The following is a 6,794-nucleotide window of genomic DNA, read 5'->3' as shown; positions in this document are numbered from 1 at the left end:
GTTTGATATCTGGCGGTGTGAACCTCCAAATTTGTTCTTCTTTCTCAAGATTGTGGTGGCAACTCGATGTTTTTTTGTAGTTCCATATAAATTTAGGATTATTTGTTCTAGTTCTGTGACAAATGCTACTGGTATTTTGATAGGGATTGCATTGACTCCATAGGTTGCTTTGGGAAATATGGATATTTTAATGATGTTATTTCTTTCTATCCATGAGCACAGTATATGCTTCCATTTACTTGTGTCTTCTTCAATTTCTGTTTTTAATGTCGAGGTCTTTTATATCCTTGGTTAAATTTATCCCTAGGTATTTTCTTTTTTTCTTATGCAATTGTAAATGTGTTTATTTTCTTAGTTTCTCTTGATAGTTCATTTTTGGTGTATTAAAATGCAACTATTTTCTGAATATTTATTTTGTATCTTGCTACTTTTGAATTAATCTATCAGTTTTAGTAGTTTGTGGTGGAATCTTCAGAATTTTCTCTATATAACATTTTGTCATCTTCAAATAATGACAGTTTTACTTCCTCCTTTTAAATTTTGATGCCTTTTTTTCCCTGGTCTGACTGGGGTAGCTAGGACTTCTAACATTATGTTGAAGAAGGGTGGACAACCCTGTCTTTTTCCTGATGTTGAGGGGAACGCTTTTAGTTTTTCCATGTTGAGTGTGATGTTAGTTGTGGGTTTGTCATATATGGCTTGTTTTATGTTGAAATATGTTTATTATATCCTACTCCACAGAAAGTTTTTGTCTTAAGCAGATGCTGGATTTTGTCAAATGTTTTTTCTGCATCTATTGATATGATTATGTGATTTTTATCCTTCATTTTGTTTATGCAGTGTATCATGTTAATTGATTTGCAGGCACTGAACCAAACTTGCATCATAGAAATAAGTGCCACCTAATCATGGTGCGTGGTCTTTTTAATGTATTGCTGAATTTAGTTTGCTAATATTTTGTTGAGAATTTTTGCATATGTGTTCATCAGGGATATTGGCCTATAGTTTTCTTTTGGTAAGGCTGTTTTCTGGTTTTGGAATTAGAGTGATTAATGGAGATTTTGTAAAATGATTTAGGGAATCTTCTCGTCTTTCAAATGTTTTGGAATAGGTTGAGGATAGGTGTTAATTCTTTTTTGAATGTTTGGTAAAATTCACTTGTGAAGCCATTCAATCCAGGACTTTGGTTTTTTAGGAGTTTTTTAAAAAAATTATTATTAATTCAGTTTCATTAGTAGTAATTGGTTTTTTCAGATTTTCTGTTTTTTTCTTGATTTAGTTTTGGAGGATTGCAAATTACTAGAAATTTATCCATTTCTTCTAGATTGTCGAATTTGTTGGCGTGTGATTTTTACAATTTTTTCCTATAATTATTTGTATTAATGTGCTTTAGTTGTCATTTCTCCTCCTTCACTTCTGATTTTAGTTTTTGGGTTTTGTCTCTTTGTTTCTTGATGAGTCTGGTTAAGTGTTTATCAATCTTGTTTATTTTTTTGAAGAACCAGCTTCCAGTTTCATCAATCTTTTGTATTTTTTTAGACTCTATATTATTTATTTCTGCTCTGATCTTTATTCTTACTTCTACTCATTTTAGTCCTTGTTGTTTATCTTCTAGTTTTCTTAGTTGTAAAGTTAAACTGCTTATTTGAGATTTGTCTTGTTTCTTTAGGGAGGCCTATGTTGCTATGAATTCCTCTCTTAGGACTATTTTTGTTGTGTCGCCTTGATTTTGGGTCATAGTTATCTTTTTATTTCTTTCTTCATCTCATTGGTAACCCATTCATTGTTTAATAGCATGTGTTTGTGTGTTCTTCAGTTTTTTTCCTTGTAATTAATTGATTTCCTTGTAATTAATTAATTGATTAACTAGAAATCAACTTTTTTTTATATAAGCACTTTTTTTATATACCTTTTTTTTATATAACCACTTTTATTTAAAGCATTGTGGTCAGAGAAGATGCTTGGTATGATTTCAATCTTCTATAATTTACTGAGACTTGTTTTGTGTCCTAGCATGTGGTCTATGCTGGAAAATGTACCATATGCTCTTGAAAAGAATGTATATTTTGTTGCTTCGGGGGAAAATTCTCTAAAAATGCCACTTAAATCCATCTGGTCTAATGTGTCATTTAAGCTTGTTGTCTCCTTGTTGATTTTTCGGTCTGGAGTTCTCCCCACTGAGGTCAGTGGGGTGTTAAAATCCCCTTCTATGCCTGTATGACTGTCAGCATCTCCCATTATGGCCCCCAAGGTTTGCTTTACATACTTGGACACTCCTATTTTGGGTGCATAAACATTTACAAGGGTTAGTTCTTCTGGGTGGATTGATCCCTTTACATTATGAATTGTTCTTTTTTTGTCTCTTATGGCCTTTGTTTTAAAGTTTATTTTGTCTGATATAAATGTTGCTACCCAGACTTTTTTTGGTTTCCATTTGCATGAAATGTCTTTTTCCCATCCCTTTACTTTTAATCTGGTTTTTTTTTTTCACCTGAAGTGGGTGGGTCTCTTTCATTGATTTTATTTTAAGATTTTATTTATTTATTTTTAGAAAAGCAGAGGTAGGGAGAAAGAGAGGGATAGAAACATGATGTGAGAGAGAAACATTGATAGTTACCTCTTGTACGCCCTCAGCTGGGGACCTGGTCCATAACCCAGGCATGTGCCCTGACCTGGAATCCAACCCGTGAGCTTTCTGTTTGCAGGATGATGCTCGACCCACTGAGCCATACCCGTCAGCGTGGTCTCTTTTAGGTAGCATATTTATGAGTCTTGTTTTTTTAAACAATATATTTAGCCGCCCTGTATCTTTTTTTTATATAACTACTTTTATTTAGGATCCCGGTGTCCAACCCGCAGCCCGCGGGCCGCGTGCAGCCCAGGGTGGCTGTGAATGCAGCCCAACACAGAATTGTAAATTTACTAAAAATATTATAAGATTTTTTGTGTGTGATTACTTGTTGCAATGTATTTAATGTGTGGCCCAACACAACTCTTCTTCTTCGAGTGTGGCCCAGAGACGCTGACAGTTTGGACTCCCCTGATAGATTTTTGAAAGCAATAGAAGGATAGATTAATACCTATCTTTCCAAGTTAAGACGTAAAACTATTTCCAAAACTTCAAATAAGAAACTGCTGCTTGAAGTACAAGAATAATTTTATCACCTTAAACCAGTGATAAAAAAGTAAAAAGATAACTTTTTATTTGGTTAGAGAATACATCAGTAGCTCTCTCTCTCTCTCACACACACACACATACACACACACTATTAAACTTCATGAAACTAATTTTGGAGTGAGCATTTATTTGCCCAATTACAACACGTGGACAAGCCCAGAAGAGGGGAGCAGGCCTAGCAATTGCACACCCTGCAGCATTAGACGCACAAAGGGGCCGCGCCTGTGCTGATCTGTCAGCGGTGGCAAAGGTCAGGGGCGCAGAGGACACAGGGGCGCAGCTGCTACTCCTTGTCATCAGAAGACCCTCTCAAAGGTGCGGGCTATGAAGAGTCGGGTGCCTTGAGGAAAAGGGGATGCCCTGTCTCACAATCTCGAAGCCCATAAAGCTGAAGGTACAGAGTCACGGTTCTTGCGGGAGCAAGGGCAGCCATGGTCCGAAGGCAGCTGCTCCTCAGCCAACTCGGGAAGCATTGGGAGCCGCCTGTGCTGCCCTGGGGCGGAGCACGGCCTGGGACCGCGAGGCGGAGCCACCTGGGCTCCGCACCGCACCGCTCTCCCTGTTTGTGAGTCCGGTCTGGACGCTGAGAATTCCCGTCTTGTTACCAGATGTCAGTTTCTCTGTTACAGCCTGTTATCAGAACAGAATAAATTAGCTGAAAGATGGCGGTCCTCTGACTATTCCCTCGCTCACCTGGGATCGTCAGGAGTCAGCGAGGGACCAGGAGCTGCGCCACCGAGGCCCTGGGCCCAGGTTACTGCAGCGGCGGAGGGAGGCCCCGGAGCTGCCGGAGGCTGAGACGCGCAGGGTGCGGCTGGCCGGCAGGCTGGGCCGGGTTTATTCCCCGCCTTCTCTCGGAGAAGCAGTGGCTACGGAGCACCCGCAGGGAAGCGTTCACACCGAGCCCTGGGGTCCTCCACCACACCTGTGCCCCCGCTGCTCATCGTTCGCCCACCCTCTGTCTTTTAACAGAGCATTTCATCCATTTAAAGGAGTGTTGATAGGTGCACAGTTATTGACATTTTATTATTCATATTGAAATGCCTTTTAAGTCCCTTTAACATTTCTTGTACTACTGATTTGGTGATCAACTCCTTTAGCTTTTTCTTACCCGGTACGCTTTTTATCTCGCTTTTAATTTAATTTTTTCAAAATTAAAGGGGTTATATTTTATTGATTATGCTATTACAGTTGTCCCAGTTTTTCCCCTTCCCCCCTTCCACGCAGCACCCCCCCGCCCCCAATCCCCACACCATTGTTCATGTACGTGGGTGTTGCATGTCAGTTCTTTGGCTACTCCATTTCCTATACTGTATTTTACATTTCCATGGCTCTTCTTGAACTACCTATTGGTTAATTGCTCTTTAATTTTAAAGGAAAGTGGTGGTGGGTAGAGTAGTCTTACACATAGGTCCTTGCTTTTTATATTTTCATATCACTTTAATTTTATATCACTTTAAATATTTTGTGCCAATCCCTTCTGGCCTTTAAACTTTCTGTTGAAAAATCAGCTGACACTTTTATGGGAGCTCCCTTATAGGTAACTGATGTGTCTCTGTGTGGACCTCTTTGGGTTCATCTTATTTGGGATTCTCTGAACTTTCTGGACATGTATGTGTATTTCCTTCACATAGTTAGGAAAATTTTTGGTCATTATTTCCTCACATATATTCTCAATCCTTTGCTCTCTCTCTCTTCCTCCTGGCACCCATATGATGCAAATGTCATTATGCTTTATGATGTCTCAGAGTTCCCTTACACTATTACCATTTTTTAAAATTCTGTTTTCTTTTTGCTGCTCTGATCGGATGTTTTGTGCCATTTTTGTCTTACAAGTCACTGAGTCATTCCTCCGCTTTATCCTATGTACTTTTGATTCCTTCTAATGCATTCATCTTTTCAGTTATTCTTCATTCTATTTTTATGGTTTCTAGGTCCTTTTTTATGCTTACTATCTTCCCTAATTTTTTTTGAGCATCCTTATAACCAGCGTTTTGAATTCTGTATCTGGTAGATTTCTTGACTCAATTTTATTTAGTGTTTTTTTTTCTTTTTTGAGATTTCTTCTGTTTTTTTTTTCACGTGGGAGATAAGTATAAAATCTCCCCAAGATGGAATTTATTTATAAAAAATTGTGTATTTGTTCTTACATGTTTAAACTTCAGGTACTTCCAAAATATTCTACATTTGATGTAATACACTTATTGAGACATTTTTCCACTGCTCAAAACAGTTTTTGAATTTGTCAATTTTGATTCCTTTTAGTGCTTCCACCAGCTCTTGTTTCACCTCTTTCACAGCAGCAAAACATTTTTTTTTGAGGACTTTTTTCATCTGGACAAACAACAAAAAAAAAATGTCACTCAGGATGAGATCTGGTAAATAAGGAGGGTAGGGCACAGAGGTCATGCTGTTTTGGGTCAAAAACTGCTGAACACTCAGCATAGTATTGGCAGGTGTGCTTGTAAATCAGCCATCATGAAATGGGCAGATGTGTTGAAAGTGTCTTAAAAAAAATTGACTGAAGCCAAATGCAGCCTCTCACAACAACGCCAGCTGGTGCACTGATACAGATGGGTTCCTAGAACACTCACCTAGCGAGGGAAACAGGGACTGCAAGGGGTCCCCCTCCAGAACATAATTCCTGTTATTTTTGGGTTCCCCATACATATGTTGACTGGTTAACCAACCAGTGGGAGGATGGCTTAACACAGGGAAGATGGCAGCCACCCCTCCAGCCTTCACCCCAAAGCCACTCAGCTCAGTTTCTCCCTGTATGTCCTTGAGTCCCCTGAGCTGCATTTCCTTCACTGGAGCCCCAAGTGAGTACCCGCAAGCTAGAGTTTGTGTGCTAGCCCTTCAAGAGGATACTTGGGATTCCAGCTGATTTTCACAACCAGATGTTATGTGGATACTTTTTCCTGGCACTGGTGTTCTGAGTTGGGAAGTCATGTGTGGAGCTGAGATCTCTTCCTCATAAGGGGTGACCTCTGTACATGAGCTATGTCTTCAGATTCTCAACCACCAGTCTGTTTGAGGTCTCTGCCCTTCCAACCAGTCTTGATGTGGCTTCTTCTTTATATCCTTAAAGGACTTCTGTTCAGCTAGTCTTCAGATGGTTATACAGGTTGATTGTTCTATAATTTAATTGTAACTTTGATGTAATCATAGGAAGAGGTGAGTGTATTCACCTACTGTGCCATCTTGATCAGATTCCTTGAAATTACACAGCTTTTAGATTCATTCGGAGAGAATGGCCAGTTTCATAATATTATCTTTTTATCTATGTACATGATATATCTTCATTTATGTTTTGTTTAACATCTCAATAAAATTGTATTATTTTCTTCAGAAATGTAATATACGTCTTTTGTTCTTATTATTGCTCTACATCATTATTTTCTACTATTTTTGTGGATATCAAGGCAAACTGATCCTATAATTTGTATAGAGGCGAAAGACCCAGAAGAGCTAACGCAATCTAAAGGAGAAAAAACAAAGTTGGTGGTCTGATATTACCCAACTTTAAGACTGACTGTAAAGCTAAATTAATTAAGACAGTGTGGTATTGATGAAAAAATAGGCAAATAGATAAGTGGAAAGAATAGAAAGCCCA

Source organism: Pteronotus mesoamericanus, unplaced genomic scaffold (genome assembly GCF_021234165.1).
Source record: "Pteronotus mesoamericanus isolate MK-2021 breed Mesoamerican mustached bat unplaced genomic scaffold, CSHL_Meso_final contig_53, whole genome shotgun sequence".
Lineage (NCBI taxonomy): Eukaryota > Metazoa > Chordata > Mammalia > Chiroptera > Mormoopidae > Pteronotus > Pteronotus mesoamericanus.
The sequence above is the reverse complement of the archived record's forward strand: the minus strand, read 5'-3'. Positions refer to the sequence as shown.